Source organism: Corvus cornix, chromosome 8, assembly GCF_000738735.6.
Source record: "Corvus cornix cornix isolate S_Up_H32 chromosome 8, ASM73873v5, whole genome shotgun sequence".
In the NCBI taxonomy this organism is placed as follows: domain Eukaryota; kingdom Metazoa; phylum Chordata; class Aves; order Passeriformes; family Corvidae; genus Corvus; species Corvus cornix.
Window position 1 is genome coordinate 7,522,695 of NC_046338.1, and position 26,482 is coordinate 7,549,176.

At 44.3% G+C, this 26,482-nt stretch overlaps 1 protein-coding gene across 1 annotated transcript in view; it reads left to right on the forward strand.

The window, feature by feature from the left end:
- BEND5 (BEN domain containing 5) overlaps positions 1-26,482 on the forward strand; it is an 885,667-nt gene that overhangs the window by 803,957 nt on the left and 55,228 nt on the right. The window lies entirely within an intron of this gene.

The window sequence follows — 26,482 nt, forward strand, 5'->3', positions numbered from 1 at the left end:
TCATATTGATTCTCCATACTGTGGAAATTCAAGAAGAGAAAGACATTAGATCAAATAAGCCATTTCCCTCTTGTAGGAGATTGTCTCACACACTTGTTATAGAAGCTAGTCCTGGAGAGTCTGTGATCCATTCCATTCCACAGTCTTCCATTTCTTTCTTCATTTCTCTCCTTATTCCCTCATTAGCCCTGCATTTGTGTTATTGTTTTAATAGCAAGTTGAGAGTGCATCTTTGGTACTGAGTAAAATATCTTCTCTGCCTTTGAACTGCAGCCAAAGGGATCCATTCGGTTCTGCATCTGCCTCGAGGACAAATCTTCGGTGCCAGTACACAAAGAAATGGAAGTCAAACTGTGAAAACAAAACCATCAAAGTTGTTGGTATTTTTGAGTGCTCAAATAGAAGCAGTGTCTCAAAAAAAACATATCCATCTGGCTATCTCAATGTATCAGCAATTTGTAGAATTGTTCTGACTGGTCTTATGATCTGCTTTTATGCTTTTCTTTTTCTTTTTGTCACCATGCTCAATCAAACAGCCCGTGCCCATGCTTCAACGCTGGGTATGTTATTTCATTTTGTCATTCTATCTTGGCAGCTTTTGAAATTTCCACAGGTTTAGAAACACTGTAGAGGGAGAGAGATTAGCTGTGATTGCCTATTTACCTCTCCACTGTATTTCAGAAGTTGGGGGTAGCAAGGGAGAAATTTTCATATGAGACATAATTCTTCACCATCCACATATATGGGCTCTCTGCATGGGAATAAGAGCGAGAAATGGGGAGCAGGGAAAGGAATTGTATGTCATTTGGGCTTTTCTGGTTTGACTTCTCCACTAAAAGTGAAATTTGGGGGAAGGAGGGAGATGAATATATTAAAGTGACTTACCAGGCTTGAGCATTTGGAATAGAAGCTCTTTTTTGCCCAGTAAAGTTAACTGAAGGAAAAGCTTCTTGCAACATACACAAATGTAGTATATCTTGCCACTGTGGAAAAAAAATGTTGTTCCTGTTAGGTTTAGGTATTTATTTTCTTAAGTTGGTATTTTGGTGTTTCAAGAACCTCTGCCTTAGTTTCTTCCTTAATTTTCTTCCTCACTTTGTGCTCATTGTGCTGACAACTGCTTATTGCTCTTCCTTATTTATTTAGAACAGTTTTTTGACAGTAAGGAATGGAAAGAGCCCCTGTACACATGAGATCATGATTCCCTTGGATACGTTTTCCTTCATGACTTGTAGATCACACTGGCTTAGTTTCCTTTTCCATAAAGATTCCTGGTTTGTGCTTCACATTGCAGAAGTTTCACCTGTGGGGTCTGACATCTCCATTTGCTTGGCTTGCCTTGCCTTGCCTTGCCTGCTGCAGGCAGAGATGCTCCATTCTCTGTTCATCCCATCAGCAGCTGGAGCACAGAAAACAGACTCCAGATCAGCGACCCTCCTTGGAGTTGGTGTAGGGAGAGCTCAAGCAGCAGCTTGGTTTCTCCAGTTAGGGTTTCACCCAGCTGAGTGGAAAAGGAGGAGAAGGAGGTTTTGATTGGCCTGGCAGACAGCAAGCAGGGGAGGCTCTTTGCACATGGAGTGTTCTCCACTGGCATTTTGCCCTGGAAGGTTTGATTATTTCCTTTTCAATGGAGGAATTCTATCCAGAGTGCTGCCTATGAGATCTCTCCCTCATTTGTGCAGTTTTCTAGTTAGTGAAAGAAATGGAGCTGCTTGAAATAGTCTCTAGACTGGTCTGATCCAACACGGGAGTAGCCACTGGATTTATGCACATCCTGTCCTGGCAGGGGAGGAAGTTTCACATCACTGAAGTGCCTATGACCGAAAGTAAAACAATTGCAGAATGTTCCAATTTAGCCTGAACAGCCCTTCCAAGCTATTTGCAAGTCAGTGATTAATTAATGCTCGGATTTTTTAATGGACCTGAACCAAAGACACAGGCAGTCAGTTCAGATTGGCCTCCAAGGACAGGGCTGTTTCTATTAACTATCTACTTACACGCAGGCAGCAACTCAAGCAAGTAAATGAAGAAAATACAGTGAGCCCAAGAACTGTGAATTGATAGGGTGGGTATTCTGGAAATCTGCCTTAAAGATGTATTTCTTAGGACTTTGTTCATCCCACTGTGATGTTATTTGGTTGTGTGAGTCTTTTTTCCTTTTCCTTTTCTTTTCCATTTTTTATTTTCTGTTTCTCCTTTTCCCCTTTCTCTTTCCTTTCAATAGAAACAGGATCAGGGAGGCTAGGATTGTTCAAAGCTTCTACTGGTGGATTAGCAAGTGCAGACTGAGATTCAGCCCCAAATTCAGGGCACCCATGACCATGAAAAGAGACTACAAAGCAGATCACTCATCCAGAACTAGCCATACTGGCTCCTTTTAGAGAACAGAACAAATTAGGATCTCCAGATTCCGCAAAATACTAATTTGGCCTAATGCAGTTTCTGTTGACAGGTAGGAAAACTGAACAAACTCTGACCAGACTTGTGTTTCCACTGGTGACAAGTAATGATACCTGTCAGCTTCTTTTCTTTACAGCAAATAAGATCACAGTACTACTCCCTTTCATGCCATTGTATAAGTCGAGTAGGTTTGTTGGTGGGTTTTTTATCTCTTCATGTTGTCCAGGTTTTTTACATTCTAACTCTGTGATCCATACAAACCTCTGTGTGAGACTGTAATAGATATATTCTTACATTGGACGAGATTATGCATTTTGTTCAGATTTGTGTGACTGACTGAAACGTACTTTTGTAATTTTTGAGATAAGTGGATACCTTACATGCATGAAAATGGAAGACAGACTTTCAATCTAAGTGTTTGAATTCTTATATTGTTAATGTGGACAGTAACTTTTTTCAGTAAGGAAAGTAAGAAAAAAAGGATGGGAAGGTATCATTAGAAGTGGAAATCAGTTTTAAATTACTCCAGATAGTATGACTGACTGTGTTCTAAATGAATTGGTTCAGAATTTAGAGGATGACACCTGGAATGTTCTAGAAACACAAATTGGCTACTGAGGCTGTAGTATTTAAATGAAATCCAGGAGGGAAGTGCCTTCCTTCAGCCCGTGCAGTGGGTATATGTTTGGGGCATAAATGGTGGGACAACATCATGCAGAGTGTTGAGTTTCTGGCCTTTTCTAGCATAGAGAATTAACATGGTTGCCTCAATGTCTCAGGCCTCGATATGGCATGATATCAGTAACAGTTACTGCTGGAGTGCCTCTTGTATTTTCATCCAGCAAACAAAGCACTGCATCAGCAAACAAAGCACTTCCTGAACGTCCTGTCAGACATTCCTGCAGAGGTGTGTGAGCACCTGGTAGGTCTGTGTGTAACTGATACGTACCTGGAGTGTGAGAAACATTAGGGGTCTGTTCTGTAAGCTCTGCTGAAAACCCTACGATAACACGTGCTGCAGATAACACTGAATGGACTCTGTTTCCAGGGCATAATAAGAGGATTGTAGGCTTGTCTGTTACTCGCCTGGAAGTGGACAGAGAAATGTTTAAAACCCTCCTCACACATGCACACATTTGGTGGTAACTGATTAAAAAAGGCAGCACAACAACAGTTAGCTCAGCACCAGGTGAAGGAGCTTTAAAATGAGCTGATATGCTTCCATTAAATTCCATGTTTTACTAGGCATTTACAGGGCTTATGACACGAGGCTTGTAAACTGCTCTGTAACACTCAGCACCAGCAGCTCAGCTGCTGAGCTGCCTCGATTCAGAGCTGGGCAGGGAACAAGGGATAAAAGAGGGGGAGGCAGGATGAATCCCCAGCTGCAGGGCTGAGCCCTGCTCTGACAGAACTGGTGCTTTCCAATATCTCACTACAGCTGTGAACAGCAGCCATCACAGTCTGACCTGAGAGCAGCCAGAAAAGGACTCTCACATCAACAGCTTTAAAATCTATTTGGTTCATTTTTTAGAGGGTTTGAACTGGATCCTTGCTGCAAAGCAGGCAGCCCATAACAGAGAATAAAAGGTTTTACTCTTCCACAGTCCAGCCATGAGGCAGGAAGGCAGAAATGATGGAGACCTGGCAGGAACTGGTATGACTGTAGCTGTAGGGGAGAATAATCATTGAGATGGGTGGTCACCACAAATGTCAGCATGTCCATAGCTTTTTTTGTGTATTTTAATCTTAATTTCAAGCTTCCTCCAGGTGGAGAAGGACCCCATCCAAAGGTGTACTGCTGAACTCTCTCTTGTTTGTGGGCATAAAGATGTATTTATGTGGCTACAGCCACAGAATGAAGGCTTGGATTGACTAGAATCTCTTCAGATGCCTAACAGGAGCTCACACCCTGGACTCTCGACACAGAGACCAACTGGGTTCATTCTTATTCTTAACTTCAAGCAGAATATCTGCCTGCTGCTTGACTGGGGACTTGAGAAGTTAAATCCCTGGAGGAAACAGTCATTTGTTACATCCAGATTCCTTTTAAAGAGTACTTGGATCTCAGTAAATGCCTGTCCTGGGGAAAAGAAATCTGTATGCAAACTACAATTCCAGCAAAAGCATCTGTAACTTTTAGAGCTTCATGTACCTGCCAGTCCCCTAGGGCAAATGTACTTGGCTATTTTGGGCTTTTTTACATTTCTTTTTTTGGCAAGTGCCTGTCCTGATCCTCCTATCTCTGTTAGTGATATCCTTAAGAGAAGATCCTCATGAGACAGATTATGGCCCTTGCAGGTTCATTCCCAGCCAGTAAAGACAACATTACTAGCAAAAGCCAATGAGGTATGAAAAGCTGTGCTGATAAAGCTGAGGGAGCTCTGCAGAGGTTATCCAGTGTGGCTTAGGTTTGAACTTCAGTTAGAGCTTCTTGCCAAGATGGTTTCAAAGTAAATCAGGCTCATATTCAGGAAAAGGCATCCAGAGGTCTACACCTTCCTTCTTCTTCTGCTAAGCTCCTAGAAACAGGCTCCTTCCTGTGTGTTGCAAAAGGTGGCATTAATCCTAATCCTGCAGGTTTTCCTAAGGGTGACCTCCTTGCACAGCTTCTCTCCAGTATTTGGTTTTTTCTTAGTACCATGTTTAGGGCTGGTTTGGAGGAGAGGAAGCAAAACACTCTTTTCAGCTCCCCAGTCTGTGTGAAAGTGTCAAGGTTTACAGCCACAATTTCAAATGCTCTTAATATTACTGGAAGCATAGAGTTAAATTATAGAGTTGTAAAGTTACTTTATAGTGATAATGCTGTCAAGCATCAATATCTCTGCCCCAGGGCACCATGGAAACTCAGTTAATGATATAAGAAGCTGATATTTTTCAGGGTTGCAGCTGTTGGCTCATACCCAGAAGGAATCTGTGTGTTTGTTCATATCGGGTATATACAGTGGGACCTGCTCAAAGAAAATTAAGAAACAGTGAAATTCTGTTTAATGAAGTGCAGTGGAATGAAAGTACAAAGCAATACATGGTGTTGCAGTATGCACAGCTCATTCTCTCAAAGGGTTCAATGGAGTGGACAATGCTGCACAAAAATACTTCTCTTCTGTAAGAGAGGCTGTTTGTGGGGGAGAGTTTATATTTGTATGTAGATTTGTTTATCTAGTTGCCTGTAGCACTGACTGCATCAATCTATGCAAACACTGTCTGGAAGTATCAGTAAGGAAATGGAAATTAAGGGAAGTGACTACAGTCAGCTTAAGAATATGTATAATTTTTGTAATGGATTTCTTAGGATCTGTATCTCAAAGTGCTTTGATAGCCTCAGATGAAAGATGCTATAAAAGTGGAAAGTGTATTATAGTGATTTTTTGTTGTTGTTTTGGGTTTGTTTTTTTTTTTTTGCTTAAAAGTAGAATATCAGTCTTGGAAGACATCTTCAAAATTATTCCATTTAACCACATGATTCCAGTTACCTTTTCCTTCCTCTTGTGCACACAGATTTCTTTCCCAGGGATACCAAGGTACAGGGGAAAGAACAGATATAAGCAGGATGCATATCCAGATATATAGAAATGCTCTCAAGTCGGTTTCAGACATGAATACAGGAGTTTGCCTTCTTTGGAGAGCAGGAAGACTTGAGTAGCTGTGAGCCTGGACAAGGGAATTTGGACAGGCTGACTTGAGAGCTGTCAATATTTACATCTGTATTCAGGAACAGGGACCTTGTGGGCAGCTGGAGCATGAGCACCTTAGAGACACATGTGCAAATACCATCCCTGCACCCCGCCAGCTGTCCTCAACTCACTGCTGGCACAGGATGTGCTCCTCAGCCTAGGTAGGGCTGGGAAGACTGATCCTCATAAGCCCAGCTCTAAAAATGGTCTCATCCAGTGCAGCCTTTGGGGTCTCTGTTGAGACACTGAATGCTGCTGGTGCCAAACTGTCATTGAGGTTTTGCTGACTTAAAGCCTCATCGGTGCTTTCCACTCAAGCTATCAATGACTCTTGGCCTGCATGAACAAAACTCTCTAATTCGAAAAGGTTTCGATGGTAGTGTATTAAAAAAACCCATAAAATTTGCCAGTTAATAATAAACATCATTACATTTTTCTATTAGTATTTCTTTTGTACACAGGAAAAAAATAACTTCGACCCAGCACTTAGACCAAGCTTTTGCTGAATGGTTGGAAGGTGCAGTTGATCACATGAGTGATTGAAGGGCTTTGGATGATACAAAAAAGGGAAAGCTCTCTCCAGGCACTGCTGCTGTCCTTTTTGGAACTGGCTTTCCTGGGTTTGAATGCCTCTCTTATGAACTTTCTTTTCCATAAGCTTGTATTTTATCTTTTTCTTAGAAGCAACTTAGACAAAACTAAGCATATAGAACTGATATGAGGCTCTTGGGTGCTCAGAACACCATACAAATGCTATTAGATCCGTAGTTAAAATAATTCTTTGGTAAATGTTAAATTCCTATTAGTAACACTTGCTAAACTTAAGTGCAAAGGAAAGGGCAAGGCTAATCTGAAAGGCAATGGAGAGCAGGGCTTAAAAGATATTAACAATTTGTTGGAAATGTCTGAGGGGAGTGGTTATTATAACTAAAGAGTAATGTCTGTGGGTTGGAGACTTAGGTTAGGAAAGGGCTTTAGACAGTGCTGTGCTTTGAAGCTTTCCTAAATGTCAGTGGGGATGAAAAGAAAAAAGCCATTAAGAATGAGGTGTTTTTCAAAAAGCAATAAACAGCCAAATTGCAGTGTCCCTGAGAAATGTCTCTCCTTTTCTGCCAGTCTGTGGTGGTGTTTGTGTGTCTCCATGTTTGTCTTCTTTCTCCTCTTGTCTGTGTCTCTTCACTTCTGGCTGAGTCTTCTCCCCTGTGCCTGCCTTGTCTGTGTCCTCACCATCTCGTTGACATTTCGGTCATTACCCCTACCCCAGGCCTTTCTGTCCTCTCATTGGGCTTTTTTCAGGAGGTGTTTCACTGACCAGACACACCCAGTCTTGTGGTTTTGTTCACTTTTTACTGTCTTTCACCCAAACTGTTCCTTCTTTCTTTCATATTTTGCTACCTAAAGGCTCAGCAGAACTTCTTGTTGATTAAAGGCAATTCTAGGGTGGGAGCAGAAGCTATTTTTTAATTACTACTTCTTTAGTCCCAAATACCAACATTCTGGAAGGGCATAAGAGATGGTTTTTTAGGAAACTCTGCAAAGAAACAAGCCTCTTGTCTGTCTGTGTGTCTGTCTTTCTCAGCTGCTTGACCAATTGCAACTGAATTTGACAGTGATAAAGGTCTCAGAGATATTACATTCCTATGAGTTTCATGAAAAATAGCTGGCTGAATGAGCAGAGAGACCACAATTAATCTCTCCAGTAGGGACAGCTGCATGTCTATTGTTAGAAACCAGAGGACAGTAGGCATGAAAGTCACAGGAAACAGATCCAACATCTCCTTTCCTTTCTGAGCTTGTCCCTGGTGAGTCGAGCCTTCACTTTCCTTTTCTCTATACACTTTTACCCCTAACATCTGTGCAAACCCTAACAAAGGATATCTTGTGGCATTCTGAAAATCAGATTGCATCTTCCCCATCAAATCTCTGCTGAAAGAGGCCAGAAACCTGTCAGGTTTCAGTTCACAGGTGATGAGAATACACATCCAAGCCAAGGCCAGTACAGGCCCACCCCAAGCCAGCTGGGTTTCTTATCACCTAGAGGTGAAACTTTGTCCACAGTTCAGAAAAACAAAGCCTGTACATGTCTCAGGCAGAAACTAAAGATAACCTGCAGCTTTGATCTAGTGTTCAGTAACTTTTGTGTTTTGATAAGAGCAGGGTGGGTCTCATTCTCTCATGTCTCTTAGAAAGAGAACAGCCAAATCAGCTCAGATCAAAACCAGTCCTCTGCAGTGTCTTGTCTCCGACAGAGGTCAAAATAAGGTGCCTGAGAAGAATTTAATAACAGAATAAGCATGTAACTATTTTCCCTGAACATTCTTTGGCTTCGAGCAATTAGTGGATTGGGGATCCCAGAGACAGAGATATTAGACTCGTTAAATCATGTATGTTGGAACAGACCTCTCCGACCAGTAACCCAGCACTGCCAACCCCACCACTAACCATGTCTCCAGGTGCCACATCCACGTGTCTTTTAAATCCTTCCAGGAACAGTGACTTCACCCCTTCCCTGGGCAGCCTGCTCTAGTGCCTTACAACCCTTTCTGTGAAGAAATGTTTCCTAATATCCAACCTAAATGTTCCCTGGGGCAACTTGAGGCCATTTTCTCTAGTCCTGTCACTTGTTACCTGCGAGAAGAGAGCAAGACCCACACACTGATTATATCTGAGCTAATAGTCAATGGATGTGTCTCCCATGAGCCTGTATACATTTTTAGCATCCACAACATTCCTTGTTATGGATTTCCACATCTTACTAATAACTTATTTGTTTTAAGCCTACCTCTGAGCTTTCCTGTGACACAGGGCTGTGAGGAGATTGTGTTTGCATCTGAGCTGGTTAAATAATTATTTTATTCTCTTTTGTCTTTTGGCCTGGAAGCTTTATGTGATTCCTAACTGTACCCTGGGAGCAGCATTGACCATCAGCCACCCGTATTTCACGTTTGAAATTTCATAGCTGAGGTAGTTATTTGCTGACTACTTACCCTGTACATCATAAGCAGAAAATTACCAGATCAGGTAATCATGTCAAGAGCTGGTTTGTCGTCTTACATTTTTTCTCTAGTTATAGACAACTGTTTGAGCTGCCAAGTAATGGAGAATCAACTCCAGTGACTCCAATGGTATTTTTTGTGGGATTTTTATTTGCATTCAGGATAAATCCCACCCTGGTCACATGAGCAGCAGATACAAGCACCAAATGAAAAATAAAGCTTTCAGTTTGAGAGTACAGACTGTAAGCATCATGTGTTCAGTTCCTGATACACTTAGCACTGTGCTTGTTCTCCTATCCTCTTGTTTTTTCCCAGTATTTAGGAGGGATTCAAAATTTCCTAAATTAATTGAATTTCTGTTCAGCATAGACTGGAGTTTTTGGTCATCTGGTTAAAAGAATCTGGCAACCAATGCCTGTTGGAGGGATTACATTTTTGAAAACTGCAATATCCCAAATACCTTGCTTTCTGTCATTATGATTGGAGTGCATCACTCTTCCCAGCAAACCAACTTCTGGATAACGTGCTCCCACAGTCAGGTTGCATTCATGATCCTGTCAGGCTGTTTTTTTCTTTTTCTGAAACTAAGCAATCCTTATTAAACCAGCAACTGCCATCTGATGCCATAAAAAACCCTAATGATAGGTGACAATCCATTCATCTTTTCTCCATCATCCCGTCCCTCTAGAAATCCACTATGAAGGTTAACTGCTCAAGACCTCTCATGTAGCAAAGAAGATCTGCAGGGCAGTGGAGTGTCACATGTGGCAAAAGCTTACACTGGACTGGCTTCTGTAAACATTTGGCTGGAGCAATACTGGGGGGACATGTGCAAAGTGAGATCTCTTCCCACCACATCAATAAATGACAGATCTCAATATTACTTTCAGTAAAGCCTTAAATACGTTGTTCAAGTGGAATGCAGCTGGTCTAATCAAGTTAGGTAATGGAAATGGCTCGGAGGCTCCAGTTGTCTTCCTGGTGTCTTTCTACAAGAAAGGCAGCTGGACGTCCAACGCTCCTATGTGGAGTCAGGACTGCATGATTCTGCCAGCCCAAGGGCAGAAGAGAGTTTCCAGGACTTCAGCCCCATTATTCCTGTTTTCAAGCCTTTTCATCATTGAGTTTCTGAAAATTTCTTCCAGGTCTGCTAAGTGGCTGATCCTGTTGGCAGAACACAGCTTCAGGCTCTTTGTCTCTTCCTGTGCAGCAGTGACAGCTCCACTTGAGAAGATGCCCATGGCTGTGCCTGTTAGCACTCTCACAATCTCATATTCTTGCTGTAATACTGTGAAGATTTGAGACTGGGCTATTTCTGGGCCAACAGGGTTATCATCTTGGTGCTCCTTCTTCCTTACTTAATGATTCCTCTTTGCACCACATCCCTCACGTTTCTGCCAAGCAGATTTTATTGCATTGACTTTCTTTCCAAAGCCTGCCCAGAAGGACAGCTTTCCTTCAGCCAGGACACAGAAAGGGCCTGTGTCTCTAGAACCATCAATATTTTTCTTGAGATGATAAATGAGCTGCCAATAAACCAAGGCAGCTGCCAGATCCATCTGAGAAACAGACCTTCAGACCCGGTTTATCCGTGCTTGGTTTATTCATGTGTCTGGAAACCTTTGGGATGCAGAGGGCTAAGCACTCTGAGGCAGCCACTTAGACGGTATAGATTGATGCAGGGGGAGTTTATGGACTGGTTCAGATACATTCGCCATTACTTTGTGCTCGCCTATCTCAAGCAAGAAAATGGCTTCATATTTGTCATAGGGAACACCACAGAAAAGAAACAAAGCTTTCAAAACAAGACCTAAATTCTCATACTTGCTGTATCATTCAGTTTGTTTTTCTTCTTCTCTTCTGGCCTTTCTTGCCTATAATTCAGGTTTTTGCATAAGCTGTGAAATTTTGTTGTCAGGAGTTTTCTAAGGAGATGAGGCATGGCTGATTACATTGTGCCTGGAGGGATGGGAGCAGTTTATGTGCTTCAGTGAGTAAGGTTTGTAGGGAGACCAGTCTGGTTTTGAACCAGATGACACAGCTGGGAGAAGCAGGTAGCCTCTGTGTTTAGGATGCTTTGCCAGGCAGCAGGCATTTGTTTCATATACATTCACCCCAAAACTTCTGACCTTATTTTTTTGGTTTCAACCAACAAGAGTTCTCAGCAGTATTAAATTTGGGCAAGTTTGATGAGAACAGGCAGCTGAGCAAAGGAAAGGGACTCAAGAAATGCCTCTGCTGGGGGCAAGGCTGGAGGGAGTGTAAATGTTACTGCACTCCAGAGGGTCTGTCTGGAGGAGTGACCACAAAATGCTCCAGCACGGAGAGAATTTCAGCTGGCGCATGATCCATATTGCTGGAGGAACCCGGGTTAGGGACCTGTGCGATGCAGGAGCACCAGCTCCAGCTCTTTGCTCATGAGGGGACTCGAGGAAGCCCCGAGGCAGGAAAACCAGCGGGGAGAGCACTCGGTGGCGGCTCTCGGGAGCACCAGCCCGATGCCTGTTCGCGCATCCCCGTGGCCGTGTCGCAGGCGGGGCTGGTCCTGCCGGAGCGGTGCCGCGCATCTCCGGCTTGCTGGAGCTCAAGTGCCCTCTTCTGGCACCGACCGTGCCATCCCTCCGTGGCAGCCGGCTGAGAGCAGGGCATGTTTTCCTGATGGTTGCTAAAATCAGGAACAAAGCAGGTTTTTTCTGCCTTTGCTTCCCCTCTGTGTCCGGACTGCCCTGGCGGCAGTAGCGGTTGGAGGACACGGAGCATCCCTATTGCAGCAGCCTGGCCAGGTCTGAGCTTTCCTGTGACCCAGGGCTGTGAGGAGATTGTGTTTGCATCTGAGCTGATTAAATGATGATATTTTTTTCTCTTTTGTCTTCTTTCCCCTGCCTTATCAGTTGTAAATCTGTATCTATCTTGATTTATGCCAGCTGAGATTGGGGTGGCCTTTCCCTGCTCATGTTCCCTGCTCTCTGTTGTATAAATCCTCTCTTGGCTATTCCTGACCTGTTGATGTCAATAGTTTTCACAGTGAATCCCAGTGGGATCTAGATTTGACCTCTGTCGATTACCAAGAGATAGATAGTGATGAAATGAGGGGAGAGGGGAATGTGCAGCAGCTGTCAGAGAAGTCCCCATCCTGGCTGGGAAAGTTTGGATACACTTGTTAATGTCAGTTCAAGGTTAGCAGTACACAGCGCAGCAACTGCATCTGTCTGCAGAGGCGTGTAAAATCAGCCTTAAGAAAAAGGAGTTTCCTGTACTACTTTATCACATCAGTTACCATCAGAGGCCTTTGCATGTGCTTTGGATTTTTCTCTATGTTTAAGAAACATTTCAAGCCATAATTGATTATAGCTGAATTTGTGTTACAAAGTAGGGAACAGCAGGTCAGGACATTTACGCTGTGAGACAAGACTGAGCCTGATTCCCATTTAGATGCTTTACAGCAGAAGGGTAGTGGTTTTTTTCCCTGGTTACAAGCAGTGCCTCAGCTCAGTATCCAGTGCAACACTGTATTAATAATTCTGTACTTATTGTAAGCCCTCTGAATGCAAATCCCTTGCACGCGAGCTGGATTGGCATAAACCACTTTGGGAAGCACATACACAATTTATACTGCCCTCCACTGCCTTTATGAGGAGTAAAAGGAGCTGGAGCCAAGATTGCCAGGTTTTGCAAAGTGCCAAGCTGAAAGTGAAAATCCAGCTTCTCCCTTCAAGGTGAAAAGGACATAGGAGATTCTGGTGGTTTTCATCTGCCTGAGGATCTTCCTGCAGTGGTCTCTGCTCTGTTATATGCACTTTTAAACTGCCATATGCTGACATTGTTTTTTCCTGGTCATTTCACTATTAGTTTAGTAAGGTCTCAGAATAGAGGTTGGGAAATGTGACTGCTAATAATGTGATTTTATTTAAACCCTGTGCCTGTGTTCCATCTCACTTTCCTTCTCAGTGCTGGGTGGTTAGGTGGAATTCAGGCAGAGATGATCTGTGGCTGCAGATAAATACAGCACCCTTGCAGTGCTACCAACCAAACCCAGGAGTGCAGGGACAGGTAAGACCATGTGCCAAAAACTGAAATGAGACAAGCTAAGAGTTTCCAGCCAACGCAAGCTGAGATTTTAAAGCACTTTATGCGAACGGACATAATAGAAGAACATAGACAATACTCAAAATTAACCTGGTGACTTTCAAAGTGATTACCTGAAATACGACATAAGGTTAAAGTGAATATAGTCAACTTCTAACATTTCACTTTCAGGCTGCTGCTCTGCATAGGAGAATTTATATGCGTGAGTGCATGCATACATTAGGTATGCACATACACCAGAACTTTTAAGTACATTCTCAAGATTCATGAAGGAAATGAATGATGACAGCAAAAGAAACTTGCAGGCCTCTCTTTGTGTGGGGAAGCTCCAAGCCACCATTTCAGTGAACAAAGATGCCCCTCTATCAGGCCTCCGCAGACAGAGCTGGAACTGGAGCGGCCCAGAGTAACAGTGCTGAGAAGTTGGTACAATAACGAGGCAAAGCAAAGCAGAGCCTAACAGGATGACAGCACGAGGCACCAAAAATAGGTGGCTTTTGTATGACTATAATAGCACCACCTGCTTTCAGAACGTTAGTCATCCTGTAAATGTGTCCATTCCAGTGAATATCCTTGAGGGAGTTGACACAGAAATCCATAGAAACGAGGCTCTGAATCTGAGCAGAGAAAAGGGAGAAGAGCAGGGATGCGTGAGGCTGAAAGGAGCTGCTGGCAGGGGAAAGGAGCAGCCTGGGATTGTGTGTGTGGGTGTGCATGGGGTAGCAGAGAAGTTTGCATGCTCTTGAAGGGAAGAATTTGTTTCCTTCTCATCAAACCCCAGCCCCTGCTGCTTTCTTTGATTTTTCTCTAGCAGGGCCAATCTAGGCACTCAGTGATGATAAATAACCCAGTATTACAAGGTGACATGCACAGTGACACGATAATATGGAGAGAAAGAGAAGAACCCAAAGGGACATTGTTTCTGTCATTTATTTCCCCAGTGTGCTCTGCAGCTCAGGCAGTTTGGGAACCCCATCCCACGGCTCCATCCGCAGCCTGGCGAGGGGCCTGAGGGGAGCCGGGCAAACCTCGCTGGCATAGCCAGTCCCTGAAAATGCTGTGTTTTCCCTGTGAGCTTTGTCTGCGCTGACCTTGGTAGGATGCTTCAGCCCTGTTTTGATTGAGGGCCTTTTGAGACCTCGTGTTTGATCTGAGGTGAAGGGGTCGCTCCGCATGTCACGATGTCACGGTACCTGCGCTCGGCTGTGGCTCCGCCGCCGTCCCCCCGCCTGGCCTGGGGGTGGTCACACCACCTCCCTCCCTCCTTCCCTCCCTGCCTTTCCTGGTTAGCAGCTTTCGGCTCTGCCATCGTAACAGGGTTGGGGTTTTTTTAACATTGCCTTTCCTGGATTTTGTCAAAGCAAACTGAGAGCAGAAGTGGTGTTGTGCTGACACGCACAGAGCATCAGCAGGGCTGAGCCCTCGGCTCCCCCGAGCAGGGTGCTGTGTTTGGGCTCACGGAATAGCAAGTTGTCGCTCTCTATTGGACCAACAGAAAGAAAGAAAAAAAGGAACATTTTGCCAGAGGGTTTTCTGGCCATTTCCTGGTGACTAGGGATGTTGAGATGCGGGGATCTGAATCTGTTTGTGGCTCTGTAAAGAGCTTTGCAGCCTCAGTGCCTGTCCTTTCCTCTCCCAGTTTTTTCTTGGATGAAAATGCAGGACGGGAGAAATGGCGTTGTCTAGACGATGACACAGTGCTAGGACACAGTCTAGTGAGATAAAAGGAAAATGGAACAGGCATACAGAGCAAAGTGATTTGCCTAAATCTGCACAACCAGATCTCCTGACTCCTTCACTCTCCCTCCTGTGGCTTCTCCTTAGGAGATGAAGTTGATTGATTGAAATTGCCCTTTTTACTGATTACCATTTTAATAATCTAACCAGTTATGTCAGAAATCCAGCATGAGGGGTTGTTTTTTTTGATGCAATCTGTTTGTTACTTGCATTTCTCACAGGTGGGCACCAAAATCAGACTAGTTGGGTACTCTTTTTATTTACATTTGGGTTTGTGTCCTTGTCATTCAGGTATAGTGTGGTGTTACTGCTGCAGCTGCATTCTCCCATGACAGGGGAATATTCTTGTTAGGAGGAAATGAAAATTAAAAACAAAAATGTCCCACTCCCAACCCATCCCAGGGGAAAAAAACCCAAACACAACAACAAAAACAAACCCAATAAACCAATCTTCAAAAATAAATCTTGATCTCATAGGTCTTGGATAAAATCTCTTTGCATATCCGTGCGTGCTTCATCTCCTTGGCAATTGTCATCCTGTGTACAATTCATGTTTTATGAGTGTAGGATGGAAACTATTGCTGTCTTCTGCTTTGACATTTCTGTCTCCTCACTGCCCTCTTTGCCTGTTGTTAGTTGCTTCTCATGCCACATCTGACTGGTTTTCAGTGTTGATGGGGAGTCTTTGCCTTGGAGTTTTGCATGACTTACACTTAACTGACCACCCCATTCCTTTGAGGTTTTAAATAGGTGAATAACAACCCAGCTTTGTGCCCCAGGGTTCTGATTCTTGATGGGTTTTCCCACATGCTGTCAGCCTGCAAATAAATAACACTTGCAAGAAAAAGGGACTAAAATCATGCTAAATCTCCTCTTTTTGCTGAGAGCCAAACAGACTAGTGGCTGGAATGCAAGAAGAAAGGATATTCCTATTCCCTGCTCATTTGGCTGACAGAGTAATCACTCAGAGTAATAAATCTTCATTGGAAACTTAGATGAAAATGGAAAAGGAATGAGAGTGCTTTCAGAGAAGAAGCTGGGAGGGGGCTTTTGTCTCTGCTGAAGCCCAGCTTCAGAGGGAGAGAAAAAGGGCTACAGAAGCCCCTGCTGCTGGGTGCAGAATGGGCCTTAAAGCCCAGGGCTGTGCCTGTTGGCTTGTCCCCCTCGGCCCTGGTCATCCCCCGGTCCTGACCTGTGCCTTCTGCTCCCGATAGCCCTGGGTTTGAGGAGCAGGGATGTGTGTCTGCCAAATGCACCTGAGCAGCATGAAGGGGCACAAATAGGGGCCAGGAATAAATGCTAAAGATCTAGAGCAGCTGGCTACCTGCTGTGCTTGCTCTGTAACCCTTCAGGAGCCAGCACTTTCCCACAGCCTCATGAGCAAAAAAGGACAAAAAAAAGCAACCACAGAGCTGAAACATTTTATTTTCCCTGCTGGGCCTGCCAATTAACCCTGTCAGGAGCTGGAAGCCCACAGTGGGCGCATCAACAGACAATGAGCTGCAGAGGGGGAGTGCTGGAGGAAGGCAGAGCAGGGATCCAATCACCTCCCCATAGCCCTGAAAGAGCCGAGCTGTGGTGCAGGGACGGTGGGAGCCAGTTTGCAGGAACCTTCATGCTTCAGAAACTGCTGCAGGGCAAGCAGAGATGCTGAGCACCAGCTCCTGGTGGGATTCTGTCTCCTCACTGCCTGACTGCTGTATGTCTGTCTCCTTGCAAATGCCACTTTTCTTGCTCATCCTCATCCTCCAGTCTCTGTGTATTCTGTGTTGGCTTTGCAGTGTTTGGGGATGTTGAAGGGGCTGGAAAGAGGGAGGAGGCAGCAAAAACTTTCCCCTCTCCCAAAACTCCCTGTCTGCAACTCGTACTGCTCCTGATCTGCTTTGGTGCTTGGTTCTTTGTGTCTGGGCAAGCTGGTTACCTCTTCCTTTCCTCTAGGGAGTGGAATGTTTGAGCTGGACTTAGAATAAGGCTAACTGTGTGAGTTGGATGAAGCACGGGCCACACAGGGTGTATTTTTTTGTTCCTCTTGGTCAAGTGCACCAGGTGATGTGTAGAGAGCTGTGTCAAGATGAGAGACAGTGAGCAGGGCAGGATATCCTTCATTGTGAGGACGATGAAGAACTGACTGTACATTGGGGCTGTTTGGCACCTTGGGTGCAAGTTTGTTGAAGTTACTTGCCTAACTTCCTCCTGCATCACCTGTTGCATTTCTACTGAAATCATCAAAGTGACACCAAAGATGAAATCTGGCCCACAGTCACCTCTGTAGCTTTTGGATCAACCAAGGATGCTGGCAACAAAGCAGAGAGGCAGGCACGGTGCTTAATTAGCATTGCTTTGATTCCTCTCTGCAGAAAGCAATCCTTCTTTCTACTTGTTACTTTCTTTGGGAATAAAAATCAGGTGTCGCCCCATCTGCTGTGGGACTGGCACAATGGTCCTGCATGTGGGTACGGGTGAGATCAGCCCTGTGAGCCTTCTTGTCTCCCTGGCCTCACACCTCATCCCACACACTTCCCAGCTCCCTAACCCTCTCGCTGCTAATTGCCTTTCTAATGCCTTTGGACACTGGTGCCTGCAAGGGGGTGACACGCAGCGCTCTCCCAGCCTCGGCAGAGAAAGGCGGCGTGGCTGTGGCTCTGAGCAGCAGCACAAATGGAAAAAGAGGGGCTGTTTTGGAGCTGAGTGATGCAGAGTTAATATTCTGACTCTCAGGCCATGAAATCGATCTTCCAGGTGAATTTGTGGCCTCTTGAATTCATTTTGGGCACGACACACACCTCAAATGGAACGGGCTGCAGCTCTTGACGTCAGTAAATGCTTTCTGCCCTGCAAAAGAACACAGCTTGGATTTCATCTTGCTTTTACACCTTCACTTCTCCTTGTAAGGCTCATTGTCACCAACGGGTCTGGTGTCATCCAACTGCGGCAGTGAGACCAACACTCTGTGCTGCAGAAATTCCCAGAGCACAACACTCGGCAGCTGCCAAAGCTTTCTGCTGGCACCTGCTCAAGGCAAGAGAGAGAGTAATATCACTTTGTGTGCCTCCTTTCATTGCTGCCCACCAGGAACCAGCAGGGACAGCACTTTGCTTCTCTGCTTGAGAGACACACAGGTTAGATGAGTGAGGCAGACACCTTGAGCCTCTGTGGCCTTTTCAACAACTCACATCCCCTTTTTCCCATCCCACTTTTTTCCAGACAGATTGTAGCTGCCCCATATCACTGCTCCCTGGAAGGCTGGCACAGAATGACATTTTGCTGTGCTTTTCTTCTGCTGTTTCTCACCTGCCAAAGTCCTTCCTTTAAATGTCACAAGTCTAATTATTTTGGGTATGAGAGTTGACGATGGCAGCATTTGGGCAAACAACAAAAGGATCCTTTCACCAAGGCAGGAAGGAAGATCAGATATTTCTGGTGGTTATGGGGACAACTCTCACCAACTTTCCTCATGCAGCTTCATTCCCTTCGAACTCATGGGTGTCTGCTGTCTCCTTGTCTTTCCATCTAAACTGAGATACCAAATGTACTAAATCCCTTCTTTATGGAAGAAATTCTGCAAGTTGAGAATATCAGCTCTTGTGCCTCTCCCTTTTCCAGCCAGCTCAGCTCTGAGCAGTGGAGCAGACAGTTTGAATGACAAGAGGAGGCATCCTTAATCCAGATATTACACAAAGTGTATGTGGGAGAAAGAGTGAATGCAGTGCCTGTCACAGAAAGGCACAGAAACAGTGCAGGGAGCACATTGTGCTGGTCCTTGCCTACCTGGAGCTGAACAGAGCCTTTCTCTGAAACTGCCAACAAGGAGTGGGCGTGGTTGTATCTGCCTGGTGGTGGTTTGGTGGGTGCTGTGCTGGCTTGGGGACCTGACATGGGCACACAGAGTGTGCAAGGTTCCCTGTCAAACGAAGTCATCCTTTCCTCAGTTCTCCAACAAGCAGCAGGAGCAGGATTGTGCCCAGCCTGCGAAGCTGGCTGTGATGGCTTCCCCTTCCTCCTGCAGCAGCAAATTGGCAGGGTGACCTGAGAAAGTCATAGAGGCCCATGTGCTGTCAGTGAGCTGTGCAGCTTCTCGTCCATCTTCCCTTAAACAAGGCAGGTCTCCCTTTTCTCATTCCCTGCTGCTCATCCCACCTTCTCCCCTAATCCACAGGCTAAACAATGTTTCTGTGCTCTGGCTCTGCCACATCCTCTCATTTGAATGCTGCCAGGTTCTTAATTTCCTTGATTTTTGGCAGCAAGGAGCTCCCCAGATCACCAGCATACGTGGGGAAGCAATCCCTGAACAAGACCTCCATGAAAGGTCTAGTCCTGCCTTGTCTGGGCTTTCTATAGTGCTGTATACTCTGCCAAAGCTTCAGCTTAACTGCACAGATATAAAACTGAATTAAACTGGGAGGTGTATAACTTCATCACCACAAAATGGCTTTCTAATGCCTAGATATGGTATGAAGAAATATTTTGTTATATTTATTTTAATTGTGTTAGGGAAAAGATCTTTCCCTCCTAGGAAAGTGGTAGAGACAGTATAGAAATGGGAAATAAATGCTCTTTTCCAGTGCAGAGAATGTAGCCACCAAAACAGCTGGTGTGCAGCAGAAAATTCAGGCAATGAAACTACCCAAACTTGTTTCTGTGTCCCACTAGGATGAAATGCACAAAAACGTAATAAAAGGAATCATGATTGAACAGTTAAGAGTGAGTCAGATAAAAAGCCCTCTCTCTTCCTAGTGCTATTTGCTGCACAAGGCAGAATACGTGGAAGTTAATTATATTTCAAAGTCGGCGCTCTTTAGGGATGGGCCAGTTTATTAGGGGAGGCTGGAATTGTTAAAGACAGATTTTCTATGCATCAAAACAGTTCATATGAGGCTCAAGGCTTGGCTGGTCTGACCTCAGGCAACACTATGCACTTTGATAAAGCTTTCAGTGGCAATAAAGTTTTACTGAATAGTACTAAAGATGAATCAAACTGGGAGACATAAGGCAGAGGAAATTTTGAAGTATTCACCCAGTTTTTGCAGTCAGGGCATCAAGAACTTTCTGATCCGGAGGATGCACCAGGCTATCTTTAATAGCTACTGATCTGTTTGTGATTGACAATTTAGTATCTAAATATTAGATACTAATAGTTAGAGTGTTGACTCAAAGGTTAGGAATCTCTAACGAACATAAAAGACGACCGTATTTTTTCACTAGCTCATTCCATAAGAGAGGGCAAGAAATAAATGTATAAGCAATAAAAGGAGCAATATTTTTTGACCAGTATTTTCTTGACCTCATATGGAAGGCTCACTTGGTAAGATGAACACCCAGGATTTGGAGGGCACATCTATTGTGTTTCTTCCAGTCCTGCACTGGTACTGCAGCACTGCTACCCCTCCTCTGGTTCAGAATACCACTGGATGGCCAGTGCCCCCCAGCCTTGAATTACATCTTTGTGGGGGCATTTTCCAGGTTCTAGGTGTCCTGCAGTAAAGGAATGTGCATCCCCTTGTGACTAAATGTGCAACACTGGGTCAAGAAAAGGTTGAGTAATTTGCAAAATGAGAAGCACATTTTTTGAATTTACATTTGGGAATGGCTGGGATCTACTTTAATCGGGATAGTGTGGAGAAGTGGGGACTCTCTGATAGACTTGTTTATGTTGTCCTAGGAATGGGGATATTAAGATATGTTGGTTAACTAATGGCAAAATACAATGCCTGACATCCATTATTTTCCTTTTTCTTTCTGATGTGGTCTTGCTTGTTGCTTTGTGACTGAATTGTTTTAGGGAGAAGATGTTTCCATCCTCTGGATGTGAGACACATTTCCATGCAAATCTTCTTAAATGCTTGCTAAAGTTTTGGGAGTAGAAAGCTCTGACAGTGGAAGGGGTACAATTCAGCAGGTCCTGTGAGCCAGAGGTATTCAGTTTGGGGTAAGAAACATAATGGCTTGTTGGCTGTTGTGCTGCAGGAGACGACATTCATGAAGAGATTCAAAATGGAGTTCAGCTGCACAATTGACAACACCTTGACAATGCTGCAAGCATTTAACTTAGAGTAGCTAATAAAATGCTGTAACACGTTGGTGATTGATAGACTACCCCAAAAAGGGGCTGATAAGGAGTGCTCACTGTGTACACAGTGTTCTGTTGTTCCTGAGCTGATGCAATGTGCATTGAAGTGAGGAACAAAATTACTATGAACTGAACATTGAAAGATCAAACCTTTGTGAAGATTAGATCCTAAGTCTACACTGACTAAACCTTGCTTTTTATTGTCTCTGAAAGTTGTATAATCTCAGGGAAGAAGATAGGAATGGCTCTGAATTCCTATTTTTGTCCATTTTATGATTGATTGCTCTGAACTGAGGGGAAAAAATGAAACATGTTTCCTTGACTACGGCACTTGTGATGTCATCTGTGTTGTATTTTTTTATTCCCTCCCTTTTAGGTTCCTTTCTGAACTCACCCTCTTTATAGCCTACAGTAGTCCTACAGGTTTTCCTGCTGCTCATTTCACTCATACAGCATGGGTCACTCCTCTGTATCTGGGTCAGCCATGGCTGTGTAGAGTATTTGCCAAAGCAATGTGCAGTCTGCTCTTAATGTCTAAACTGAACTATGGTATTCCAAAAGGTTACTTTCTATTGCTTTTTATGAAGATGGAGGACAGTCTGGGAAGTTTTGGTTTTAAAATAAGTTGATTCTGCCTCTTTTTCAGTTTTAGGCTTGATCTCTGTAGCCTGCCCTGTGCTGCAGTGTGATCACTTGGCTAGGCTGGCGTGGGCAGGGTTAGAACTTGTGATAGTTCTCCCTCAAAACTGGCCTCTCACTACCTTATCTCCTTTCAACTCCTGATCATTTGGAAAAGCCTTCCTTGCAGCACATTTGGGTATGACTGGAATCAATCTTGAGGCAATGACAAAAGCACCTTCTCTCTAAGATGTGGCTTTTGTTTTGGAGATTGTCATTTCTCTACTCTAGGGCTGCTCATGTAACTCAGGAGTGAAATTTCTAAGCAGGCCTTGCCAGAAGTAACTCAGAAGTCACCCAGAATTAACTGTAGCCCCTTTCCCTCTGGCTCACACAAAGGTTACTGCGTTCACTTACAGCAAGGTCTTCCCTGTGCTTAGGCTTTGCGGAGTATCAGCTATGCAGGTGTTTTTGCCAGCTAAAGACTTTGCTGTAGAGATGTAACAATAGATGCAGGTCCATTTGGCTGCTTTTGGAGGGGGTTATCTTTAAGCAACCTGAATGTTGCTCTTTTTTTCTTTCTGGTCACCTTGATTTCTTTCCTAGCTTAAAAATGCATTACACGGCTGTGCCACCTGGCTTTGGTGTGAAAAAGGCTGCTGACTTCCTGCTGTAGCCATTTTAGCCTCCCCTTGCTAAAGTTCAGGGCAATTCCCATTTTGTCCTGAGATCTTGCAAATAAATTGTATTGCTTTTGCATTTGTCAACATTAGGAGCTATTTGCTGCACCTTGTCCAAATTACCCAGCAAAGCTAAGGACCCTGTAGAATTTCTTTGCTTGCTTTTTTCCTTCCCTCTCCATGTCCACTTCCCCAGTTCTGTGCTGTCAGCAGGCTTAACCAGTTTGTAGTCAGCTTCTCGGAGCCATTTATATAAATTAGGCCTAGCAGGGGTTCTGAGGATCGTGTGGCGATGAACATTAGTTTGCATTTGTTGACTTTAATTTTCTTTTGCCGTATGTTGACCCAGTTCTAGAGCAGATCTAAATTGTTGGATATTTCTTGGCGGTGTTTCTCACGTCCATTACACAGCCCCACTGGCAACTGCAGGAACTCTGAAAACGACCTGGCTTGAAGTCATTTACACAACCTAAAACTGGAGCAGGAAGGGGCAATATTCACTGACCTAATTCAGCAGGTCTCATCGTTTAGGTCTCTTAATTAACAATGACTCTGCTTTGCTGTTCCCTAGCCTGATCACTATCTGTTCTCATTTGCTACGCTAACTCCTTGCAGAATTTCTGCTGAATTTGCAGCTTTCTATGGAATATTTAGCCAGGCTGCCTAAATAAGGCACAATAAATTGTAGGATGTATACCTCGCTCTTTGATTTACTCCCCTCTCCTTCCCAGCCAAGGAATCTTTTAAAAGTTTTTTGTCATCACTTCTCAACCTTAAAAAATTAAAGCACTTGGATGAAGATCAAAAGCCTGTATTTGTCTTCAAGGTAGTCGGTAGTGACTGTGTCATAGCCAGAAATACTTTACCCCATGCTCTCTAGGATCCCATGTGCAGATCCATCTCTCCAGCACAAGCCCTCGGTGGTGGCAGCAGCGCACATCACCCATGGGCACCACTGGGCCCTCTGGAACCCTCTCTAGACTGGGAAGAATTCACAACCCCTCATTTCACCTCGTCTAGTTTCTGAATGGGTTCAAGAAGGCTACAGGGAGCCTGACACAAATTGACCTCTGCCTCTCACGTCCCTGCCCAAAAGGAGAAAGATGATCATTAAAACGATTTCTTTTAGGGCTCATTTAGCCCAATGTTTGTAACACGTGCTGTGGTGCTTCTGGCTGCTCCAAGCTGTATCTAGCAGAGCTCCCAGGAGAGAGAAAATCGTGGATGTGCCCCCAGGTCTGCTGTAAATTTGACTGAGTTGATTATGTCTCTGTTTTTTACAGCTTGTCCAGGACTTTTAATGTTTTAACTTAATAGGAATGGACTGGTCCCATTCTCTCAGCTTCAGGGCCTTTACTTGCTATCAGTTTGGAGCAGCTGCATTTATTTGCTTCTGGGTTTAGGGGAGAGAAAACCCCTCTTGGAGCTCTCCATGGGACTGAATATTTCCATGTAAATTGTATCTGGGGGCATTTTTTGGCCCAGTAATTTTAAGGACAGTATGCTGAAATTAGACTGGTGTGATGTTTTTAGAAAGGCTTTTAAAAACTGTAGCATCCTTCCATTCCTGTTCCAGTTGTTGAGCAGGCAGGAGACTGAAGCAAGTGAGATCCCTGCTTTTTGACAGAGACAACATTTTCTAGCCTATGGATGCCACAGCATCCAGCTGCTGTTTGCCAGCCTGCCATGTCACCAGTACGGATTTGTAATCTGTGTGCAGCTCAAGCAAAGCAAAGCGAGAGAGCTGCAGAACTTGTTTTGCTGCAGTGTTGGAATAAACACTGTAGAATTGTGCCTTTGTCCATCCAGCATCTGAAAACAAGAATCCTGCCCTTATTCTTGGGAGCAGAATGGTTCATGTAGGTTCATTGCCTTCTCCAAGGCACCCCTGGACTGGCAAGGCAGGCTGCCTGCCCTCCTCCTATCCCCCAAAACTGGGTTTCCAGTGAGACAATCAGTGTGTTTCATTCCTCCAGGGAAAAGACAACCAGGGCTGTATTTCAGTACGCTGGGAGCCTCTTGAAAAGGTGAGGCCCCTTCTGTTAGTGCTGTAATGGAAGCAAAGCCTAAAGAGAAGAAATGTGACCATTTCAGGGGCACAAAGTCATTGCATTTCTGCTGTTACATTCTGGGAACAAAAATAGCAGGGACAGGTCCCAGCTGCCGGCCACAGCGTGTTTGAAAAGGTTATCAAGACATTATAGCATGTAAACAGCAGAGCTATTAGCTCTGGGCTGTGAAAAGTTTCTAACCTTCACCGCGAAAACCTTAAATTATTTTTGAAGTGTTAATGAAAGTCAGCTCGCCAAAGATGGATGTGGAGCATGGAATTGCATTAGACAAATGGCAGGAACATTTTAATAGTTATTGCTTTGAGAGCCCCCCTCTGAGAGGATCCAAGGGGGTTGGAGACCAAACACTTTCATGAGCCTTTTTTCACGGGAGTAAACAATGTGTGATTTATATCGAGCGATTTACAGAAGCACACAGACATTGTGGGTTTGTTTAGCATGTGTTTGGGAATTTTGCTTACCTCCTTCAAAATCTTGGAAGTGTCTAGCAGCTCAAGGGTGTTTAGTGTGGCTTTAAATCTCCTGCTACCCTGTTCAGCCAGGGAGTCTCAGTCTGACACTGCAGGTGATGGCATGTAGGTGTAGGCTGCCCTGTCGTGGAGCTGCCTCTGGAATGGGTGGGAAACAGCCACAGGCAGAGCCTGGGTGCCATGCAAGCAAATTAGCAATCCCCCACCCAGTTCAGCAAGGGCAAAGTTCCTCCTGTGTCTCTATTTTATGGGTACGTGCTACTGAACAAATTATGTAGAGAGATATATATAGATATATATATATTTACATAAGCACCCTAGTGCATAGCACTTACCTGTGTATATGCATATGTGTTTTGTGCAACTGTATATAATTCAATTACTTAATTGCTAATTAACTCTAATAGGCACTTGGAGAGAAAAGCTGCACAGAGTGTGCCCTTCATCCAGAAGTGCCTATGTGAGCTGCCCCCTTTCCACTGCACATGCAACCAGAGTTTAACACTGCAGCATCACCCCCAGTCTGCCCCAAACAGCACAAAATGCACCCTAAACCACAGGTATTCCATGGGCAATGCTTAGGCTGGGAGGGATGAACCTTTAAAGATCAAGGTGTCTTGACCTGTTACAGTGGTTCTCTTCTACCCTCAGTCATATTGTGACTGTGTGCATATATTTTCCCAATTTGGTTTCTATTAGGAAAGCTGAGTCTTGCCGAGGCCTTTTGATTCCATGAGGAGCTTTTACAAATGCTCGCTTGGGCCACAAGGGTATAGTAAGTGCATAATTCTCGGCAGGATTGGAGCTAGGGGAGCCCTGTGTTGTGTTGGCACAAGTGTGCTGTGCCCTGGAGTATCTGCTAATGTTTCATGTTAGAAGATCAAGAAAAGAGGTGAATGTGCAGGCTGCATCTGTATTTAAACAGTGGGTTAACTGTGAGCAGAGACAGATTTCAGCTGAGTCCCCTGCACTGAGCAGCACGAGGCCTGGATGAGGTTCTTATCCCATCATTTGGGCTCCTTCTCTGGGAACCGTTTGATGCTTTTTGCTTGCCTTACACAATTTTGCAGGTAGAGCCAATTTTATATGAAATACTTATCTTTCTTCCAGTCACTTTTTATTTTCAGGTCAGATACTTCCCCTCTCCTCCCCTTTTTGCAGCCAGGGGGAGAAACAACCCTTTCACCAGCTCTATAACCATTTCATGCATAATAACATTTTAGGCTTTTATTACTCTGTTGAGACAAAGCAGGCTCTGATGAATTTCAATTCAGCACAGAATCGACCATGCTACAGTATCCAGTCACAGAGAGAAGAAAACCTCTCTCCAATTCTGGAACAGGTTGAAAGCCTGCAACTGTGATTGTAATACCAGAGTCAATAAAGCTTAAAGCTCTGTCTGGCTTCCCCACTAAGGAAGGTGAAACAAAATCTTCCTACCCCCTACAAATCAATTTTGAAGCCATTGCACAGTGATGACGTTCATCAGCATTTTCATTGCATAAATGTGGACTCATTTCTGTGCTGACTGTGTTCAGTTAAAGGGACCCCAGCAGCCCAGGCAAGCTTTGTAAATGAGTTAATTTCTGCACTGCATCTTCTCCTAATTCTTGCTTCAGTGTTTTTGAACTTTTACAGTTATGAGCTCCTTTCCATTATTTTGGGTTTTTTTGTTCTCCGCC